The following is a 22597-nucleotide window of genomic DNA, read 5'->3' on the forward strand; positions in this document are numbered from 1 at the left end:
CCCAAAGCATGATGTTTCCACCACCATGCTTTACAGTAGGTATGGTGTTTGATGGATGCAACTCAGTATTCTTTTTCCTCCAAACACGACAAGTTGTGTTTCTACCAAACAGTTCCAGTTTGGTTTCATCAGACCATAGGACATTCTCCCAAAACTCCTCTGGATCATCCAAATGCTCTCTAGCAAACTTCAGACGGGCCCGGACATGTACAGGCTTAAGCAGTGGGACACGTCTGGCACTGCAGGATCTGAGTCCATGGTGGCGTAGTGTGTTACTTATGGTAGGCCTTGTTACATTGGTCCCAGCTCTCTGCAGTTCATTCACTAGGTCCCCCCGCGTGGTTCTGGGATTTTTGCTCACCGTTCTTGTGATCATTCTGACCCCACGGGGTGGGATTTTGCGTGGAGCACCAGATCGAGGGAGATTATCAGTGGTCTTGTATGTCCTCCATTTTCTAATTATTGCTCCCACAGTTGATTTCTTCACTCCAAGCTGGTTGGCTATTGCAGATTCAGTCTTCCCAGCCTGGTGCAGGGCTACAATTTTGTTTCTGGTGTCCTTTGACAGCTCTTTGGTCTTCACCATAGTGGAGTTTGGAGTCAGACTGTTTGAGGGTGTGCACAGGTGTCTTTTTATACTGATAACAAGTTTAAACAGGTGCCATTACTACAGGTAATGAGTGGAGGAGAGAGGAGACTCTTAAAGAAGTTACAGGTCTGTGAGAGCCAGAAATCTTGATTGCTTGTTTCTGACCAAATACTTATTTTCCACCATAATATGCAAATAAAATGAAAAAAAAACAGACAATGTGATTTTCTGGATTTTTTTTTCTCAGTTTGTCTCCCATAGTTGAGGTCTACCTATGATGTAAATTACAGACGCCTCTCATCTTTTTAAGTGGTGGAACTTGCACTATTGCTGACTGACTAAATACTTTTTTTCCCCACTGTATATACATACACACAAACAAACAAAAAAAGAGGAGAAAAACCAAAGCCAAACTATATATAAAAAAGGCCCTATCATCAATAGTCCATGCGAAGTCTTCAAAAAAAGAGACAACCGAAACACATCATCCATCTCCCGAACGTCTACGGCCCCCAATCCATATCCAAGATGAATGCAAGCAGAACTTTTCTCAAGATTCTTCCGTGAGTGCCATAAGATGCCTTCTTAGTAATCTTGAGCGATAGATTTATATCCCAAAACGACCCCGTACACCCGATCCTAATAATAAACTTAAAAGAAAACAAAATTAAAACCAATACATAAAAACTACCACATCATGGTATACAAAAGCACAGTCCCGAAACGCGAGACTGAGATCAAAGAAATGAAACATACGATAAACTTTCATTTAATCCATTGGGATGTACCGTATTTAGCGTCCAGATCCAACGCGTTTCTTTTTGAGCTAGACGTTGGGAGATTTTACCACCCCTAATCCCCATATCTACCATGTCAATACCCTTAAATTTAAGACCACTGCTGTCACAATTATGGTGCAACTTGAAGTGTCTCGGTAGAGTCTTCAACAAGTGCACCTCCTCCTCATTGGCTGCGGCCTGTATGCCCAGCACATGCTCCCTGATCCTAACCTTCAATTGTCTGGTCGTAAGACCTATATAGATCAGGGAGCACGGGCATGTGGCATAATATACCACATTACGGGATAGGCAGTTGATATTTTTCTCAATCTTATATTTTTTCTGCCCTGTAGAATCCGTAAATTTATTATCACTGATCATATTTTCACACGCCACACAGTGGCCACAGGCCGCACTACCACCCTTCTTACTACGAATAAAATTATCCAAGAAAGTCTTAGGTGGATCTCCAACATAGTGACTACGTACAAGATGGTCTCGTAGATTTCTCGCTCTCCTGAAAGTAATTTGTGGTTTGTCTGGGATGATCCTCGCTAAGATAGGGTCCGTCTGCAGGATATTCCAAGATTTCTTTAAAATCTCACGTACCTGATCAGACTGGGCATTAAAGGTTGTAATAAATCTCGCTATCTCTGATTTCCCAACCTCATCATCGATTTTATACAAGAGAGTATATCTATTACTATGTTTAGCCCGCAGATAGGCCCTTTTAATTGACCTATTACTATACCCCCTTTCTGCAAAACGACCCCTCAGATCCTTTGCTTGAACCTCAAACTCCTCTTCTGTTGAGCATAAGCGTCTAAGGCGTAGAAATTGACCTATCGGTACAGAGCGTACCATATGGGTGGGGTGTGAGGAGGATGCATGTAGGACCATGTTTGTAGCAGTAGGTTTTCTGTAGATAGTGGTCTGTATCCTCCCTTCCGGACCCCTCCTCAACAGAACATCCAAAAATTCTGCCCTACCTAGATCATACGAAGCCGTAAGGTGAATATTAAGGTCATTACCATTTAATTCCAAAATGAACTTTTCCAGTGACCCTATATCCCCTTGCCAGATCAATAAAATGTCATCTATGTAGCGCGTCCACAAAGGGACGCGCTCCATACATGACAGACGGTCTGACATCAGGAGGTCTCTCTCCCACAGCCCCAGGAACAGGTTAGCGTACGAAGGCGCAAAGGCCGCCCCCATCGCAGTCCCTTGGAGCTGCAGGAAGAAAGACCCCCTGAACGTAAAAAAATTATGCGTAAGGGCAAATTCTAGAATTTCCAGGACAAAAGTCCTGAAACGTGGCGAAAAATTGGATGTGGAGAGAAAGAAATCAACTGCACGTAATCCGTCACTATGGCGGATATTCGTATATAACGACTCAACGTCCATAGTGACCAGAAATGTATCATCCTCCAAAGTAAGACCATCCATTTTCCGTAACAGTTGATTTGTATCTCTGAGGTGGGATGGCAAATCTTCCACAAGTGGCTGGAAAAGAAAATCCAGCCACTGATTAATACACTCCAAGTAGCCCCCCCGCCCAGAGACTATGGGTCTACCTGGGGGACACTGTATGTTTTTGTGAATCTTGGGGAGGAGATAAAAGGTTGGTATCATAGGTTCAGCAACAGTTAATGCTGTGAAGAGTTCCCCGGAAATAACATCGGCATCCCTAGCTCTAGTAAGGATCCCCTTCAGTCGTGCACAGTAGGCGGACAAGGGGTTAAAAGTCAGTCTCTTATAACAAGTAGTGTTAGAGAGCTGACGCATGGCTTCTCTTTCATACATTGGTCTGGGCCACAGCACGATGTTTCCCCCCTTGTCCGCCGGCTTAATCACAACATCAGGGAGACTCTTCAGATAACTCAACCGTTTCCTCTCCTCCCCAGAAAGGTTGTCCCTCTGAATAAATTGCGGCAACTTGAGAAATTCATTGCTAACTACTTTAACAAAAAGGTCAATGACACCACAGCTCGAGAGGGGGGGAAACTTCTTGGAGCGTACCCTCAAAGCCGGAGGAATCCTATCTCCCTCGGTGGATGAATGTTCCTCCGCCAACTCCTCAAGAATTCTCAAGGCCGACTGTTCTTTTTCTGTAGGAAACAGTTTATTTTTGTTATCATCAAAGAAAAAACGTTTAAACAGTAACGATCTGGCAAAAATGTGCAGATCTTTAACGGCTGTAAATCTGTCAAAACCCGCCACAGGTGAGAATGACAGACCCTTACATAACAGAGCACAATCAGCTCTGGTGAGCATATAGTCACTAAGATTGATTACCTTGTTACTCTTACTTGACAACAGGGAAGAAACCAGGTCAAACCAAACATACAAAAGAGGACCCAGGCACAAAGGCACTGACACATGGGGGTCGACATACTCAGCCGAGAGCAAAAGTATAACCAACGACACCTAGATCCACAAAGAGGCTATAAAAAACCTTGTTGAAACCAAAGGGATGCTCACAAGATTAACCCCAGCAGCTCCAAGCCTAAGCATACCAGGCAAACCATGACAGGTTTGCTTCAAAGCATACCACATGTCTAAATAAATTGATAAAATTAGTTTTTACCCTGTTGACACAACACACTTTTATAATCTGATGTAATCCACACATGCACATCTTACACATAACACAACATTATAAATTCATACACTAGTAAAACTAAAAACATTATACTCACTACTATAAAACTATGCCTCTAGATAAAAAAATCCTTGAGTAGTTTCCAAAATGGGGTGCCTTATGGAGTATTACCACTGTTTAGGCACATCAGGGGCTCTTCAAGTGCGACATGATGTCGGCAGACCATTCCATCAAAGTCTGAATTCCAAAACATCACACATGCCCTTCCTAGCCCAGCCTTGGCCCAAACAATGGTTTTCCTCCACATAGGGGTATTGGCATACTCAGGAGAAATTGCACAACTTTTGTGGTCCATTTTCTCCTATTACCCTTGTGAAAATAAAAAAAAATCAGAGCTAAAAGATCACATTTTGTTCCACATAAATGATTTTTTATTTTCATGGCTCTACGTTAAAAACTTCTGTGAAGAACTTGGGGATTGAAAGTGCTCACCGCACATCTAGATAAGTTCCCTGAGGGGTCTAGTTTCCAAAATGGGGTCAATTATGGGGGATTTTTGTTTAGGCACATCAGGGGCTTTTCAAATGCGACATGGCGTCTGCTCTCAATTCCATCCAATTTTGTGCTCTAAAAGTCAAACCTTCCTTTCTGAGCCCTGCCATGCATCCAAACAGTGGTTTTCCCCCACATATGGGGTATCAGCATACTCAGGAGAAATTGCACAACTTTTGTCGTCCATTTTCTCCTGTTACCCTTGTGAAAATAAAACAAAAATGGTGCTAAAAGTTCATTTTTGTGACTAAAATGTTAAATGTTCATTTTTGCCTTCCACGTTTCTTCGGTTCCTGTGAAGCACCTGAAGGGTTAATAAACTTCTTGAATGTGGTTTTGAGCACCTTGAGGGGAGCAGGTTTTAGAATGATGTCACTTTTGGGTATTTTCTGTCAGATAGGCCCCTCAAAGTTACTTCAAATGTGAGGTGGTCCTTAGAAAAATTGTTTTGTAAATTTGTTGTAAAAATGAGAAATCGCCGGTCAACTTTTAACCCTTAGGGTAAGTTCACACTGGGCGTTTTTGCTGCTTTTTTTCTGCAACAAAACCTGATCTTCTTGGCAGGAAAAAGCTGCAGCAAAAACGCAGGGTTAGGTGCATTTTTGGTGCATTTTTTGTGCAGATTTGGTGAGTTTTTGGTACGTGTTTTGTGTCTCTTTGCCCATGCTAATGTCCATGACTTTTCTGCAGAAAAAAATGCTGCAAATAATGATACCTGCATTTTTTTTAGCGTTTTTCAACACCCATTCAGGTCAATGGGTGAAAAACACTGCAAGTGACATTCTCTATGTCCAATAAAAGCAGTAAAGCCCAAAATCCTGATGGCACAAAAAAACATGTGTGTGCATGAGATTTCTGAAATCTCATAGGCTTTGCTGGTACTGTAAAAAGCAGATGAAAATTAGCAAAAAAAAAACGCATAAAAAAAACCGCCCAGTGTGAACTTACCTTAACTTCCTTACAAAAAAAATATGTTTCCAAAATTAAGCTGATGTAAAGAAGACATGTGGGAAATGTTATTTATTAACTATTTTTTTTGATATGTCTCTCTGATTTAAAGGCTCAATAATTCAAAGTTTTCAAACTTTTTGACACATTTACAATTTTTTAACAAATAAAAGTCTGAGCGAACCGTATATTTGTGTGATTCACTGCGCTATGCTGAGCAGATGTATAAAAAAAAAAAAAAAAAAAGGGGGAAAGAAATACTTAACAGCAGTTATACGTACTTACTAAAAAATGAAGTTGATGTAGAATATTCTGTGTAAGTTGAGATGTCTACGTGGTAAGTAGTTTGCAGGTTATCTGATGGTAGAGATCTCGTTTTTGATAGCTGCTGATCAAAAACGAGATAACCATCAGATAACCTGCAAACTACTTAGGCTAGTTTCACACTAGCGTTTTTGAGCGCAGCGACGGCCTGCGCACAGCCGCCGCTAAGCCCCGCCCCTGCCACGCCTCCGCCGGTAGCTCCGCCTACCGGCGCATGACGTTGCATGCGCCCTGCGTCCCCTATCTTTATCACTGGGGGCGCAGGCCGTGCGCAGTATGCGTTTGGTGGCGCATGCGTCCTTTTGACGGTGCGCCGACCTGCGCCAAATGCAACCTGCTGCAGTTTGGTTGCGCCGGCGCACCGTCAAAAAGGCGCATGCGCCGCCAAACGCATACTGCGCACGGCCTGTGCCCCCAGTGATAAAGATAGGGGACGCAGGGCGCATGCAGCGTCTTGCACCGGTAGGCGGAGCTACCGGCGGAGGCGCGGCAGGGGGCGGGGCTTAGCGGCGGCCGTGCGCAGGCCGTCGCTGCGCTCAAAAACGCTAGTGTGAAACTAGCCTTACCACATAGACATCTCAACTTACACAGAATATTCTACATCAACTTCATTTTTAAGTAAGTACGTATAACTGCTGTTAAGTATTTATTTTCCCCTTTTTTTTTTTTTTTTTTTATACATCTGCTCAGCATAGCGCGGTGAATCACACAAATATACGGTTCGCTCAGACTTTATAACAGGAGCCGACACAGTCCTGTCTCTTCACCAGCTGCATCTGAGTTTTTTGGATAGGTAGCGCCCGTGTTACTTTACCGTAACAAATAAAAGTCATGTCGAAGCAATTTTAAGACTATCATGAAGCCCAAACATGTCATGAAGAAAACAACCTCAGAATCAGTGGGATCTATTGAAGCGTCCAGAGATATGACCTCATAAAGTGCCAGTGCTCACAAATGAAAAAATTGGCTTGGTCAGGAAGATGAAAACAGGCTTCGGAGTTAAATACACCCTAGGGCCACATGAAAGACACTAAAGGATACAACTTTATAATATTTAGGGGGCGAACAATAATATAAGCGCTCCCTCCTATAACAACTCTCCCTGAGCTGCTTCCTGATGACGGTGTGCCGAGCATCGCGTCACTGGGTCTTCTATAAACCTGATAACGTGATGCGGCCGGACAGTCACAGTAATGTCAGTAGCCAACATGACTGCAGCCTTACCGTATATGGCGGGCAATCCCAGCATGTTTATTGGCTGGGAACTCGGGCATGGCGCTCCATCACCTGCGATAATCGAGTAACAAGCTTGTCCGAGCTCCCGATGCCTGACCGAGTAGTGGAGAGCGACTCACTCATAACTAGTATCTACATTATTGTGCTGGAGCAGAACTAGGAGAGAAATAATCACATTGTGTGGGAACTTCTTGGGGCTTCTGTCCTCTCATCCTGCAGTTGTCTAAATGGATCTAATGTGGACTTGGGAACCAGCTAAGTCGCATTCTGTCCACAGCTGTTATGAAGTAGATACCAGAAGAAGCAGAGGGGGCAGACGCCCCGTGCCCCGCACTCTGAGGGAGCCCACCAGGAGCTATGGTACTGTAACTGTATCGGCATGCACAGCGCACCTGTACAGTTACATTCTGTGGCAGGGCAGGGAGAATTGATCTCCCAGCTCTGCTGCTATGGGGCCCTTGAGCAGGCAGGGGCGCGTTGCCAGCTGTGGGCCCCCCCACCCATCATCACCAGTTCAGCTGTATTGGCTAGAAGCCGATACAGTTGACCGCAATGATGAGAGAAGGGGCGTTACGCTCCATCTCCCATCATCCCCCACTCAGCGTTTGACATCATCGATGCCAACATTGACAGGGGGTCGCGATGATGTCATTACCTGGCGCCCACTGTCCGGAGATGTGCGGGCACTCAGATCAGTGGAGGAACCAGGAGGAAAGGTGAGCATTGGATTTATTTTTATATGATCCTGAATTATGCTATAGAGATTGCCTATGGGGGTGCATTATATTAGGGGCTGCATTATACTATAGAGCCTGCCTATGGGGATGCATTATATTAAGAGCTGCATAATACTATATAGTCTACCCATGCGGGTGCATTATATTCAGGGCTGCATTAAGCTAAAGAGTCTTTCAGATGGGGGTGCATTATACTATAGAGGCTGCCTATGGGGTGCATTTTCTTAAGGGCTGCATTATGCTATAGAGGCTGCCTATGGGGGTGCATTATATTAGGGACTGCAATATGCTATAGAGGCTGCCTGTCACGCTCGCACCTTGGCAGATTGGCACGACCGAGGGGGTTGTGGCCCCACTGTTCCAAACTACACTACCCTGGAAGGGGCATGACAAGGACAGCTGCCTTGGTCTTCACTGGAGCCTCTGATGATGAGGTCAAGCTTTTGCAGTAGGTAGCTGCCAGGTGCCACTCCAGGGTGGTGTCTGGCTGTGGCTGCTGATCCCACTGGGGAACAGGACACTAGGACAGGTGTGACTGGCAGACAGGCAGGTGATCACGGCAGGCATGGCTAGTACATAGGCAGGCAGGCACGGCTGAGACTGGTAGGTGGGCACAGCTGAGACACTAGCAGGCGGGCACGGCTGAGACACTGGTAGGTGGGCACAGCTGAGACACTGGTAGGCAGGCACGGCTGAGACACTTGCAGGCGGGCACGGCTCAGACACTGGCAGGAAGGAGTGGTGTATGGAGTAGGTAGAGACCTGTTCACACAGGAGGTGCAGGTACTGGCAGGAAGGAGTGGTGTATGCAGGAACAGGTTTGGAGCTGTTCACACTGGAGAAAAACGCAAAGCTGTGGAAAGGAGCTGCAGTTGGTAGCAAGAGGTTTAGCAGCATCAGAAGCAGAACAAAGCAGAAAGAAGCAGTACCGCAGGAGCGCGGAGCACCAGCAGAGCCACAAGGGTACGGAGCACAGGCAGAGCCGGAACAGTGCGGAGCAAAGGCAGAGCCACAAGAGTCCGAAGCGCAGGCATACTCGCTAGTGTGCGGAGCACAGGCAGAGTCACAAGAGTGCAGAGCAGGCAAAGCCGCAAGAGTTCGGAGCACAGGCAGACGGAGAGGACACAAGGATAGACACAGCAGGGAAAGGATCCACAGACAAGGAGACTGACAGACAGAGGTAGGACTGAGTTCAGACAAGGTAATGGTAAAAGACAAGGTACAGGAACAAAGACACAGAGACCCGGATATACTGCCTCCTGAAGGGCAGAGAGGACAAGTATGAGACAAGGCAAGGAACAATAGCACAGGAACCAGGATATTCTGCTTCCTGGAGGGCGGACGGATACAAGGCAAGGCTAGGAACAGGGACACAGAGACCAGGATATTCTGTCTCCTGGAGGGCAGAGCAGACAGGCACAGATACAGGACTAGGAAACAAGCCTCCAGACAAGGCGAAATGCAGAACAGGACCTGGCAACTCAGCAGCAAGATACTGAGTAAAGGCTTTGCTCAGGCAGCTGCACCCTGATTCCATAAGAACCAGAGAGTTCTGGCGCCGCCTCCCTATGCATACAGCCAGGAAGCATGCAGAGAGCATGCAGGAAGCAAGAGGCACACAGCATGGAGTCGGCAGCAGACGGAACTCACAGTATGGCCTGGAGCAGTGATTAAGTTGGTGTGTGGGGAATGGGAGGCCAAGCAGTTATGCCGGCAGGGTTGTTACACTGCCTTTAGGGGTGCATTATATTAGGGGCTGCAATATACTATAGAGTCTGTCTATGAGGGTGCATTATATTAAAGGGAACCTGTCACCAGGTTTGGCCGATAAGAGATACAGCCATCACCTTTCAGGGCTGATATACAGCATTCCATAATGCTGTATATCTGCCCCCAAACCGGCCTGTAAGAGGAGAAAAATAACTTTTATTATACTCACCTGCGGGGCGGTCCAGTCCAAGGGGTGTCGCTCTTCTTGGTCCAACGACTCCCATCTTCCAAAGATCGCCGTCCTCCTGCTTGCTTTGTGTGGATGATGCGTCACTGCGTCATCCACACAGGCTCCCTGGCATCGTGCTCCTGTGCAGGTGTACTTATCTGCCCTGTTGAGGTTAGAGGAAAGTACTGCAGTGCGCAGGTGCTGGGGCTCTTTGACCTGTGGCATCCCTGGGACCGGATCGCCCCGCAAGTGAGTATAATAAAAGGTATTTTTCTTTTCTTACAGGTCAGGTTGGGGGCCGATATACAGCATTATAGAATTCTGTATGTCAGCTCCAAAAGGTGATGGCCATAACTTATATAGGCCAAAACTGGTGACAGGTTCCCTTTAAGGGATACATTATACTATAGAGGCTCCCTATGGGGTGCATTATATTAAGGGCTGCATTATGCTATAGAGTCTACCTATGGGGGTGCATAAGAGAGCATTATACTGTGTGTAGTGGAGCTGTACGTGGGAAGACTCGGGACATTATAAAATGTAAAGTGAGCACTTACTGTTATAGGGGAACTCAGGTTACTGTGACTCTCAATGGGGCACACAGAGGGCACTATTACTTTCTAGGGGGCAAAATATGGGCACTGATTTCTAGGGCACTTGCTCCCGGCATTACTATATTCTAGAGGGTTGCTTTAGAATTTAGAGGTCACGCAGCAGGTGCAGTAATAGGGACACATACGGCAGCAGTGGCTCAGTATTGGGGTATCAGCAGGATGAGGAGGTTGTGCAGGTTGGGAATAGATGGTGACGGGGCTGGAATATGAGATGTGAAATGTGTCTGTGCCGTATTCTCTGCAGCCGAGTCCTGGCTGGAAGAAGTTGTCACATCGGTCTGGGCCAGATGGAAAAGACGGGAAAGTGAACGATACCATCAGAAAGAACGTCAGCGGTAAGTCATTATCGGTAACTGTGCTGTGACCTCTTATATGTTCCACAGGACTGGTATCTACCACTGACCATATGGCGGTAACAGCAATATTGGTCTTTATATAGAGATTATTTTCAGTAACAGCGCAGTCATCTTAGAGGTTCTCCTACATCCACTATTACGGTGCGTCACCCAGTTGTCATCAGGGTTACTTGGTTAGGGGCCACTCAGAAGCTTCACCCCCGAACCAAAACCCTAGCTACACCTCTGCTGTTACGTCACTGTTCACACCACACAGAGACCCCAAAAGAGTCTCAGTGCTGAAGGAGTTAATGTCCCCCCCGCACCCAGTAATGAGGAATCTTTAGCGCCTACCTCCACCCGCTGAGCCGCACTCCACATAGAGAATAATGGAGCCTCCAGCACCGACCTCCACCCGCAGAGCCGCACTCCACATAGAGAATAATGGAGCCTCCGGCACCGACCTCCACCCGCAGAGCCACACTCCACATAGAGAATAATGGAGCCTCCGGCACCGACCTCCACCCGCAGAGCCGCACTCCACATAGAGAATAATGGAGCCTCCGGCACCGACCTCCACCCGCAGAGCCGCACTCCACATAGAGAATAATGGAGCTTCCTGCACCGACCTCCACCCGCAGAGCCACACTCCACATAGAGAATAATGGAGCCTCCAGCACCGACCTCCACCCGCAGAGCCGCACTCCACATAGAGAATAATGGAGCCTCCAGCACCGACCTCCACCCGCAGAGCCGCACTCCACATAGAGAATAATGGAGCCTCCAGCACTGACCTCCACCCGCAGAGCCGCACTCCACATAGAGAATAATGGGGCCTCCAGCACCGACCTCCACCCGCAGAGCCGCACTCCACATAGAGAATAATGGAGCTTCCTGCACCGACCTCCACCCGCAGAGCCACACTCCACATAGAGAATAATGGAGCCTCCAGCACCGACCTCCACCCGCAGAGCCGCACTCCACATAGAGAATAATGGAGCCTCCAGCACCGACCTCCACCCGCAGGGCCGCACTCCACATAGAGAATAATGGAGCCTCCAGCACTGACCTCCACACGCAGAGCCGCACTCCACATAGAGAATAATGGAGCCTCCAGCACCGACCTCCACCCGCAGAGCCGCACTCCACATAGAGAATAATGGAGCCTCCAGCACCGACCTCCACACGCAGAGCCGCACTCCACATAGAGAATAATGGAGCCTCCAGCACTGACCTCCACCCGCAGAGCCGCACTCCACATAGAGAATAATGGAGCCTCCAGCACCGACCTCCACCCGCAGAGCCACACTCCACATAGAGAATAATGGAGCCTCCAGCACATACCTCCACCCACAGAGTCACACTCCACATATATGGCTGCTCTGTGCGCACAGGACCTGTGATGAGGTCACAGGAGGGGAGGAGTCAGGAGTCACATGATCAGGGCCTCAGTGTGTGCAGGACGCTGCTGTGCTGTATTCAGCTTTTCTGCTGGAGTTGCTCCTTTAAGAACAGGGAATGTTGCAAACAGTAGAACAATTCCCCCCATTAAGTGATTGGATCCTTCCAGATCTGGGAAAGATCTTAGTGATATTACAGGCGGGAGATTCCAAGAGCGCTGGATTCAGGGGTGGTCCTGGTGCTGAATGAGCCGTGCGGCCTCCATCTTGGAGAGCGGCCACAACCCCAGACGATGCAGCGGCCGGAGCAATGTTATTGATGGAGAGAATTTCTGCGAGCAGCAGATTAATGAAGAATGTTTTACCGGAACCTCCTGGGGCATCAAGGAAAACCCGTCTCCCATCTCCACAGGTTGTAGTTATTAGAGGGAGCAGGGTTAGAAGATGAGGTGGAGCGTGAGTGAGGGTCGCCTCCTGCAATGTCCCAGGGTGCAGCATCTTCCATCAGACCACGCAGACATCTCTACATTTCTGCTTTCTCAGACAAGATGGGGTGCAGAGGGGACATTAATGAGAGAAAAATGGACTTTACTGAATTTACCAAATGGCGGCAATAAAACAAAGAGTGAAAAATGTTAAGGCGTCTTTGCTGCATTATACCATCTGTCCCAGAGGATCTGCACCGCAGCGTTGGCTTAACACCTTCATTACCGAGTGCCACAGGTGGCGTCACGAATTATCTACCTATAAACTTTATTCAGCTTCATTCCATCTATATTACATGGACACCCAGGACCACAGACCGGGTCACCGCCACCGTGACACATCCCTTTCAGACACCAGCCTGGTACCGAGTGATCCCCACACCTGCCCTGGGGGTGATCCATTTTGGCGTCACGAACAGGATTCTGAAGCCCGGTGCCACCGGGTCATGTGTGCCAAAGACAGTACTGTGTGCCATAGACTGATCGTGCAATTGCCGCCATTACCCCGCCACCTGGCGCACGCGGGAAGCCGAAGGGGTGTGCCACCGTACCCCCCACAGCGCCACAAGATGCAGGGGCGAGTGCAGCTGTGGCTCCAATTGCGCTGTAGAATCCAGAGGCCAGCTCCGCCTCCAGAGCACAACAAGGTCAAGAGATCACCAGAGCGGTCCCCATAATGCCGCTATCCATGCCATATATACCAGGAGCGGCCTGGCTACCGCAATACTCAGGGGAGTCACATACCCTGAGCGATTTTAAAGAGAGACTGTGCAGTTTGTTTGACGTATATCCTCTGTCTGAAAGCCAAAAGGTAAACATCCTTATTGGGCAGCTAACTGGTGCAGCGCAAAGAGAAGTAAAGTCTCCGCAGGACACTGATAAAGAGACTGTTAAGCAAGTTCTGGCTAAGCTGAGGAGCACCTTTGACACCCACACTGCTGCAGAAATAAAAATGAAGTTCTTTGGGTGCAAACAAAGGGCGCAGGACAGTATATGGGACTATGCTCTTAACCTGCAGGAGGCGCTGCGAGCCATCAAGCAGATTGACCCAGACAGTGTGAAAGATGTAGATAGACCGTTGAATGAACAATTTATTGAGGGACTTCTATCTAGCACCCACAGGACACAGCTGCGTATCATGGCCCTATAAAACCCTGATCTGGGCTTTGCAGACTTTAAAGACAGGGCTATTCAGGTGCTGCATGAACCAAATGTCAGCCGTCCAGTGCCCCCTAGGCTCCCAGCAGTTACATACCACCAAGAGGCAGCATCTTTCCCTCAGAGCCCTGTGGAAGCTGATGCACAGACTAAAGATAGTGATCCATCTGCAGAGCTACGCCTTCAGGTCCAAGAGCTGAACAAAAATATGGCTGCACTTGCCAAAACTGTGCAGTCCATGCAAGTGTCCTCAAAGGAGAAGATCCAGCTGTCCTCCAGTCCAGAGGACGTCCCTTGGCTACGGAAGAAGAGGATCCCACCACTCAGAGGGAGAGAACGATCGCTACGACCAGAAGGGATGTCCCTTCTGCCACCACTGCAGCAAAGCAGGCCACATCAAAAGATTCTGCCACCATGGGGCAGAGGGCCAACCCCCAGGAGTAGGACAACAAGGCCCAAAGAACTGGTGAGCCAAGTATGTTGGAGGGTCCTACCAGTGGTGATTGACGGCATTCCCATGAACGCTTTGCTGGACACTGGCTCTCATGTGACAACTATGCCGTATATTCTTTACAAAAGGTATTGGGTTGACTCTGAACTTACTTGCGGCCCAAGTGATGAGCTGACAGTAGTTGCCAGCAATGGTCAGTCTTTGCTACAAGTGAGATGTAAAGAGATCACCATTAAGGTGGGGCGAGTAGAGTTAAAAAAAACCCAAGGTCTGATAGTTGTAGACATTGATCGACTGGAATGTAACCAAATAATGTCCTTAGGTACTAATGTGATTGAAAATTGTTTTGCCCAGGTTATTGTTTTGATGCAACAGGTAGCTGAGACTGCTGGTTCCAGTGAGCAACGGGTCTTGCAGAAGGAGATCAAGGTCCTGATGCAAAGACAGCAGGTAGAACTATCTGGTGGAAAAATTGGCAGTGTCAGAGATTCATTCCCCATTGCAATACCTCCCAGGGGTGAAATGTTAATTTGGTGTCGGGCAGCCATAGGCCTCAGAGGAAAAGATTGCCAAGCCCTGGTAGAGCCAGTGTACTCTGATAGCTGGCCCACTGTCCTGACAGCCAGAGAGGTAGTTGATGTCCGCAATGGGAGAGTACCTGTATGCATCTTAAATTGTGGGGAGGAGGAGGCCACAATACCTCAGTATGCCACAGTTGCTAAGCTGTTTACTGTCAGTAACAACGCAATACAGGCATCAGAGCCCTTGGTCTCATCCGACCAGGCGGAGGACAATGGCTCTGTAAAGCAGCTGCATGTGGAAACTGACTCCACCCCTTCACACCAAAAGAATGGGGTTTACCGAGTGGCTCAGGAGTATGAGCGGTTATTCAGCAAACACCCTCTAGACTTTGGGAAGGCAAAAGGGGTCCAACACCATATCCCCACTGGAGATCATCCACCCATTAAAGAAAGGTACCGGCCTATACCCCAAACACAATATCAATGTGCCAAAAGTATGTTGCGGGAGATGAAGGAAGCTGGGGTGATCAGAGATAGTTGTAGCCCCTGGGCAGCCCCAGTAGTCTTTGTGAAAAAGAAAGCTGGTACCATGAGAATGTGTGTTGATTACAGAAAAATTAGCAGCATTACACATAAGGATGCCTACCCATTACCCAGAATTGAAGAGTCAGCTGCACTTAAAACTACTAACTATTTTTCCACCTTAGATCTCACTAGTGGGTATTGGCAGGTTCCCATTGCAGAGGCAGACAAAGAGAAAACAGCGTTTACTACACCAATGGGTCTCTGTGAGTTTAACTACATGCTGTTTGGCTCTGCACAGCCCCAGGAACATTTCAACATTTAATGGAGTGCTGTCTTGGACACAAGAACTTCGATATAGTTCTGTTGTATCTTGATGATGTCATTATTTTCTCCAAGACTTATGAAGACCATTTGGAGCACCTGGCTAAGGTGTTTGAAGCCTTGTCCAACTTTGGCCTGAAAGTGAAGCCCTCCAAATGCCTCCTCCTGAAGCCCAAGGTGCAGTACCTCGGTCATGTAGTGAGTGCAGATGGTGTGGCGACAGATCCTGACAAAGTCACTGTCATCCGGGACTGGCAGAAGCCCAGCAACCTCCATGAGGTACGTCAATTCCTCGGGTTGGTAGGCTACTACCGAAGGTTCATCAAAGGCTTCACTGAGATGGCGACACCCATGCAAAATTTTCTAGTGGGCCAGCCCAAGAAAGCCATAAAGAAGAGTCCTACATTTAAATGGAATGAGGAACTGGAAAGGTCCTTCACTCGACTGAAAATGGCTCTCACAGGAGATGAAGTTCTGGCTTACCCAGATTATGATCAACCATTTGTCCTTTATACTGATGCCAGTAACATGGGACTGGGAGTGGTACTGTCACAGGTACAGAATGGTAAAGAAAGAGTGATCTCCTATGCCAGCAGGAAGCTTCATCCCACTGAAAGGAACCCTGACAACTACAGTTGCTTCAAACTGGAGTTCCTCGCCATAGTCTGGGCCATGACTGAACGATTCAAGCACTATCTAGCCGCGGCCAAGTTTACCATCTTCATGGACAACAACCCGCTGACCACACTTGGAAACTGCAACACTAAGTACACTGGAGCAGAGATGGATTGCCCGGCTGTCTAACTACGAGTTTACCATCAAGTACCGAGTGGGGCACAAGAAGGCCAATGCTGATGGTCATTCTGGACAGCGCAATCTGCCAGATGGGGGGAAGAGCCTGAAGCACTCGAAGAAAACGAGTTACCTGCCTTTCACCAGCCAATTGCAGCCCAACGCGCCCAAGGAGTGAGGAACAAACGCTATGTCGTGAAAGAGGCCACCCTAAATCCATTGCCTCATCATGAGTGGGCAGAAACACAGGATAGCGACCCTGCAGTCTCTCTGGTAAAGGAGCTATTGACATAAGCTGACTCACCCCCAGGTCTAGATGCTCCTGAAGAAACCCAGCAGTTGTGGAAGGAAAGAGGCAGGCAGAGGAACCTATGAGGGAAAGCTGTGTCGGAGGAGTATCAATGCCCGCACTCACGAGCTGGTCTGGCAGGTGGTAGTCCCAAAGAGGGAGGCATCATTGGTCTTGGAAGCATACCACAATGGAGCAGGACACTTTGGATGGAAGAAGTTGGAGGCCTTGCTCCGGAAGAGATTCTACTGGGCTGGTATGAGGAAGGCCATTGAAAATTGATGCCAGGAGTGTGGACAATGTAGCATGCGCTGGAAGGACCGTAACAACCAGCGAGCTCCCTTGCAGCCAATAATAACCAAACAGCCACTTGAGTTGGTGGCCCTAGACCATGTGAAGCTGGTCCCAAGCCATTCGGGCTATGTTTATGCTCTTACCATCATTGACCACTACTCAAGGTTTCCTGGTAGTCGTGCCTGTCAAGGATCAAACAGCCAGGACAGCAGCCAGAGGATTTGAACAGCAATTTTGCCGACCACGTGGTTACCCTGAGAGAGTGCTTACAGCTCAAGGCCTAGCCTTTGAAGCAAAAGTGTTCCAGGAATTCTGTAACTTGTATGGTTGCAAGAAGATCAGAACAGCACCGTATCATCCACAGACCAATGGCATATGTGAAAAGATTAATCAAGTGGTGATCGATCTACTGAAGACCTTGCCTTTGGAAGAGAGGAATCTATGGCCAGAGAAGTTGCCAGATCTGGTAGACCTCTACAATCACATTCCTGTGAATTCCACCAACTGCACTCCAGCCTACTTAATGAGAGTGAGGCCTGGCAAGTTGCCTATTGATTTGGATATGGGAGTCCTGACACCTGAGGTGACATCACCAGATGCTGACTGGGACACAGAGCGGCAGCAGCAATACCGTAAAGTGCAAGAGTGCATAAAAAAGAGTCTTGCTCAGACAAGACAAAAGCAGGAAAAGAACTACAATCAACATGCACCTGCAATTCCCTTGTCACCAGGAGAACAGGTCCTAAAAAGAAAAAGGAGGTTGCACAAATTAGATGACCAATGGGAGGCTGAACCTTACACCGTCCTACCATCAAACTTTGACAACACCAAAGTGTGCCTTATCAGTAAGGATGGAGGCGAAACCTCATCAGCAGTGTCGAGGGATCATCTGAAACTGTGCCCTGACCAACTAAAGGAAAGGATAGAAGAGCAAAATAACCTTCAGCCCATAGAGGAAGAAGAGAAAGTCAGCACTGTACTTGGTAAATTCCCTGCAAATTGAACTAGAGTGAATCAGGCTATAGTAGTGCCAGTTTTGACTTTTCCCCAACTGGTAGTGCAAGAAGAAGTGACTCAAGACCACCCTGAAAATCAGCAAGTACAGGCAGCAGATGCCACACCAGCAGTGGAGCAAGAGAACCCTCGCCCTGTCAGTGGTGAATCTGTCATGCCCATAGTGTGTAGAAGTGGTCCTAGGAAATCTAGCATCCCTATGCTACGCAGAACCACCAGCTTTCCGCGAGCTCATGGCCTACGCAGTACCACGCTATGACCTACCCAGTTGGCACTTCTTTTCTCGAAAAGCCATCCCAGCCCTCCACCTGCATGTGAAAGACCGCATTGTCCATGCACTCAAGCAATCAGTGAGTGGAAAGGTTCACCTCACAACAGATGCATGGTCCAGTAGGCATGGCCAAGGCCGTTACGTGTCCATCACTGTGCACTGGGTTAATGTGGTGGATGCAGGGTCCACAGGGGACAGTGGCGGTGGGACATTGCTGCCTAGCCCATGGAATAGGAAACAGTTGACTGTAGGCATTCGACCCTCCTCCTCCTCCAGAAGCGAAAGCTTGTCCACAGAGTGCAGTCGCACGAGCACTCGATTCGCAGTTGCCAGTGTTGCACACGAGGTGTCCCACTATCGAACAGCTAGTGGTAAGAATCAGCAGGCTGTGTTGAAGATGATGTGTTTGGGTGACAACAGACACAACGCGGAGGTACTGGCCGACTACTTGCAGCGACAAACTGAGTCATGGCTGGGCAGTCTGCATCTTGAGCCAGGCAAAATAGTTAGTGATAACGGCCGGAATTTTGTGGCAGCCATAGCCCTTTCAAAACTCAAGACACATACCTTGCTTGGCTCACACCTTGAACCTGGTGGTGCAGTGCTTCCTCAATAATTATCCGGAGTTAACACCCCTCGCACATCCGCTGGTCGCCCGTACACTCCAGTCGTATGCAGAAGCTGTAGCGATTGCTCCACCTTCCCAAGCACTGCCTAATTATCGACGTTGCAACAAGGTGGAACTCCACCCTGCACATGGTTGAGAGGCTGTGCGAACAGAGGCAGGCTGTAATGCAATTGTGGGAGGATATACGGGCAGGCAGTTTGAGGGCAGACATGGTCTTGTCAGGTGTGCAGTGGTCGAAGCTGAAAGACCTCTGTAAAGTCCTTCAGTGTTTTGAGGAATGCACACGGCTGGTAAGCGCAGACAACGCCATCATAAGCATGAGCATCCCACTTATGCGTCTGCTCATGCAAACTTTGACGCACATTAAGGAGCAGGCATCTGCAGCCGAGGAGGAAGAGGAGGAGGGAAGCCTTGATGACAGTCAGCCAATGTCTGCTTAGGGAACTCTCCTGGACGAGGTGAAGGAAGAAGAGGAGGAGGATGATGGGGCTGATTATTTAGGGGAGGAGGATGCTTCTCAGGGGGCAAGAGAAAATGTTGGCGTGGCAAGGTCAGGTACAGGGTTTGTGCGTGACTGGAGGGATGTGGATTTGCCAGAAAGTGCTCCTCTACCCAGCACTCGCAGTGCATCTTTGACACCTGGAACATTGGCCCACATGTGTGATTATGCCTTGCAGATCCTAAAAAGGGACCCCCGCATTGCCAAAATGATGAACGATGACGACTACTGGTTGGCCAGCATCCTGGATCCACGCTATAAAGGCAAATTCCAAAACATCATGCCACAGGAGAACCTTGACCTAATATTGGCTAACAAACAAGCAACTCTGGTAAACCGGTTGGTTGAGGCATTCCCAGCACACAGCAGCGGTGATGGTTCACCCACGAGCCGTAGGGGGCAACATGGAAGAGGTGTTCATGGTGCACACATCTGAAGTGGCGTTGGAGACACAGGTTTCATGACCATGTTGTGGACTGATTTTTCAAGTACCGCTCACATGACTGGTAATACTGCATCGATTGAAAGTGAGAGGAGACAGAAGTTGTCAACTATGGTTACAAACTACTTCTCCCATATCGATGTTCTCCCTCACAGGTCATTCCTCTTTGACTATTGGGCCTGTAAACTGGACACCTGGCCTGAATTGGCACAATATGCCTTACAGGAGCTTGCTTGCCCTGCTGCTAGTGTGCTATCCGAAAGAGTCTTCAGTGCTGCTGGATCAATCCTGACAGTAAAAAGGACCCGTCTGTCGACCCAAAATGTTGATGATCTAACCTTCATTAAAATGAACCATGCATGGGTTTCAAAGGATTTTGTCCCACCTTCCCCTGATGACACATAGGTTGCCAGAAAAATGGCTCGCTTTTGTCCTCCTCTTCCTCGGACTTCTACAATTCCTCCATTTGCAGCTGTTGAATGTCCAACATCAACATATGCCATTTTTTCAACCTCTCTAACTGGGCTGCCTCCCCCCCAGGGCCGGAGTCACCACCTGGCGCATGCACCCGTGCGAGTGCCGTTGCCCTGGACAGGTGGGTGGGCCCAATCTTGGGCGACGGCACTGGCACAGGGTCCCTCATAGTACAATCAAGTGTCTCTGATGGTGGGGGTGCACCCCCGCCGTCAGACACACCGGCGTACTATGAGGGGCCCTGTGCCAGTACCGCCGCCCACGATTGGGCCCCCCTGCTTGCTCAGGGCCCCAGCACTTGCAATACTTACCTCTCCCTGCTCCACCGCTGTGTAGTCGGGGCTGTTAAATCCTTCACTGGGACTGCCACTACAAATTTTTAAACTGATAGATGATGGTTAAGACGTAGCTATGCCCTGTTGTCATGTCCGCCATGTTTGTCATGTCTGCCATGTCTGTTTTGTCTCAAGAACTCCTGGAGCGATGTGCATGTGCATATCTTGTCTGCTGTCCTGCATGTTTGCTAGAGCAGTGTGCACACTCACCTCATGTCTGAGCTGCAGGATGCCTGCGTTTCTGCTCTGCCTTCTGTGATCTTCTTGTCTTGTCTAGAGTCCCTGATCATGTGTCCCTGCCTGGATCCTGCACTGTCTGGTTCTGCAATCATCTCGTCATGTCTGGACCGCTGATCATGTGACGTTTCCTAAAGATCCTGCACTGTCTGGTTCAGTAATCATCTCATCATGTCTGAAACGCTGATCATGTGACGTTTCCTAAGGATCCTGCACTGTCTGGTTCGGCAATCATCTCGTCATGTCTAGAACTCTGATCATGTGACCTGTCTAGGTTTCAGCACTGGATCTGCAGTCGTCTCGTCATGTCTGGAACTCTGATCATGTGACTGTGCTGTTATCCTGTGGATCTGAACCCGGAAGTGCTCCCCTGGTCCTGACCTGGAAGAGGAGGGGCTATGCCCTATATCAGGCCGCCCCTTCCTTTGCTCTGGGCCTGAGTATTGTGTGGTGTCCCTGCATGGCTGCTTGGTCTTTGGGGCGCTCCCTCTATTCTGTGCCGTTGCACTCTGCTCTGTCGTGCATCTCTACACACGCTCCGTGCTCGTATTCCGTCTCTTGTCTAGTGTTTGTCTCTCGTGCCATTTTCTGTCCCTGCTCTGCTTTGCCTTGTAGTCCTTGTTTGCTCTGTTTCTGTCCTTGTGTCTTGTCTTGCTCTGCTTTGTGGCTTCAGGTACCCTGCCTCTGTCTCTGGCGTGCCTCTCTGCACGCGCAGGACTCTGCCTCGCCTGTCCCTGGCGTGCCTCTCTGCACGCGCAGGACTCTGCCTCGCCTGTCCCTGGCGTGCCCCTCTGCACGCGCAGGACTCTGCCTCGCCTGTCCCTGGCGTGCCCCTCTGCACGCGCAGGACTCTGCCTCGCCTGTCCCTGGCATGCCCCTCTGCACGCGCAGGACTCTGCCTCGCCTGTCCCTGGCGTGCCTCTCTGCACACGCAGGACTCTGCCTTGCCTGTGTACCCTGTCCCTGGCGTGTCTCTACACGTGCAGGCCTCGCTCTGTCTAGTCCCAAGGTCCTTCCTTGGCCCGGCTCTGGGCTTCTGCCTACGCTCCGCTGCTAGACTGTCCCTGTCCCTGGCATGCTCTCTGCATGCGCAGGTCTCTGCCTTGTTCTTTGTATTGTCCCTGATGTTTCATGCGCCCTTGCACTTTTCACACTAGGCTTTGCCATACTGTCTGTACGTGTCTCTGTCCTGTGTCTTTGCCTAGCCCTGCCTTGTGGCTCCGTGCACTTGCCTGGTCGTCTGTGCCTGCCTGGTGTGCCTCAGCCATGCCGCCTCAGCCGTGCCGCCTCTAGCCGTGCTCGCCTGTGTGCCTCAGCTGTGCCCCGTCCAGTGCTATAGTGGTCTGGCTGCTTGGCCCTGCGGCGGTGCCGCCTCTAGTCATGCCTTCCTGCAACTACCATCGTCAGTACCACCTGCCGGCGCTCCCAGCCGTGGTCTCCGTGCTCCCTTAGGCCTCTTTCACACATCAGGTTTTCGCCGTCAGGCGCGATCCGGCGCTTTTGACAGAAACTGGATCCGGCGAAATGCAATGCCGGATCCGGTTTCCCCCCCATTGACTTGCATTTGCGCCGGATCGCGCCGGATGGCCATGCGTTTCATCCGGTTTTCGCCGGATCCGGCAATGTGTCGCGATCCAGCGTTTTGTCTCCGGCGAAAAAGCCGGACACGCCGGATCCGGCGCGTCCGGCTTTTTCACACAATGAAAGCCTATGAGCGCCGCAATGCGCCGGATCCGGCGAAAGCCGGATCCGGTTTTTTTGGTCTGAGCATGCTCAGTAGCTCTGCCCACAAGACATATATAA

The 22597-nt window shown here is 49.2% G+C and overlaps 1 long non-coding RNA gene across 1 annotated transcript; it reads right to left on the reverse strand.

Moving 5' to 3' along the window:
* Positions 1-930: 930 nt before the first annotated feature.
* On the reverse strand, positions 931-21621 carry LOC141094373 (uncharacterized). Its single transcript, XR_012233043.1, has 3 exons — positions 20768-21621; positions 3391-3479; positions 931-1239 (listed from the first exon to the last, which is right to left on the reverse strand). It is a non-coding gene; the product is annotated as an uncharacterized lncRNA (long non-coding RNA).
* Between the last annotated feature and the right edge of the window lie 976 nt (positions 21622-22597).

This window comes from Dendrobates tinctorius, unplaced genomic scaffold (genome assembly GCF_039654945.1).
Source record: "Dendrobates tinctorius isolate UK_male_01 unplaced genomic scaffold, ASM3965494v1 ptg000063l, whole genome shotgun sequence".
In the NCBI taxonomy this organism is placed as follows: Eukaryota; Metazoa; Chordata; class Amphibia; order Anura; family Dendrobatidae; genus Dendrobates; species Dendrobates tinctorius.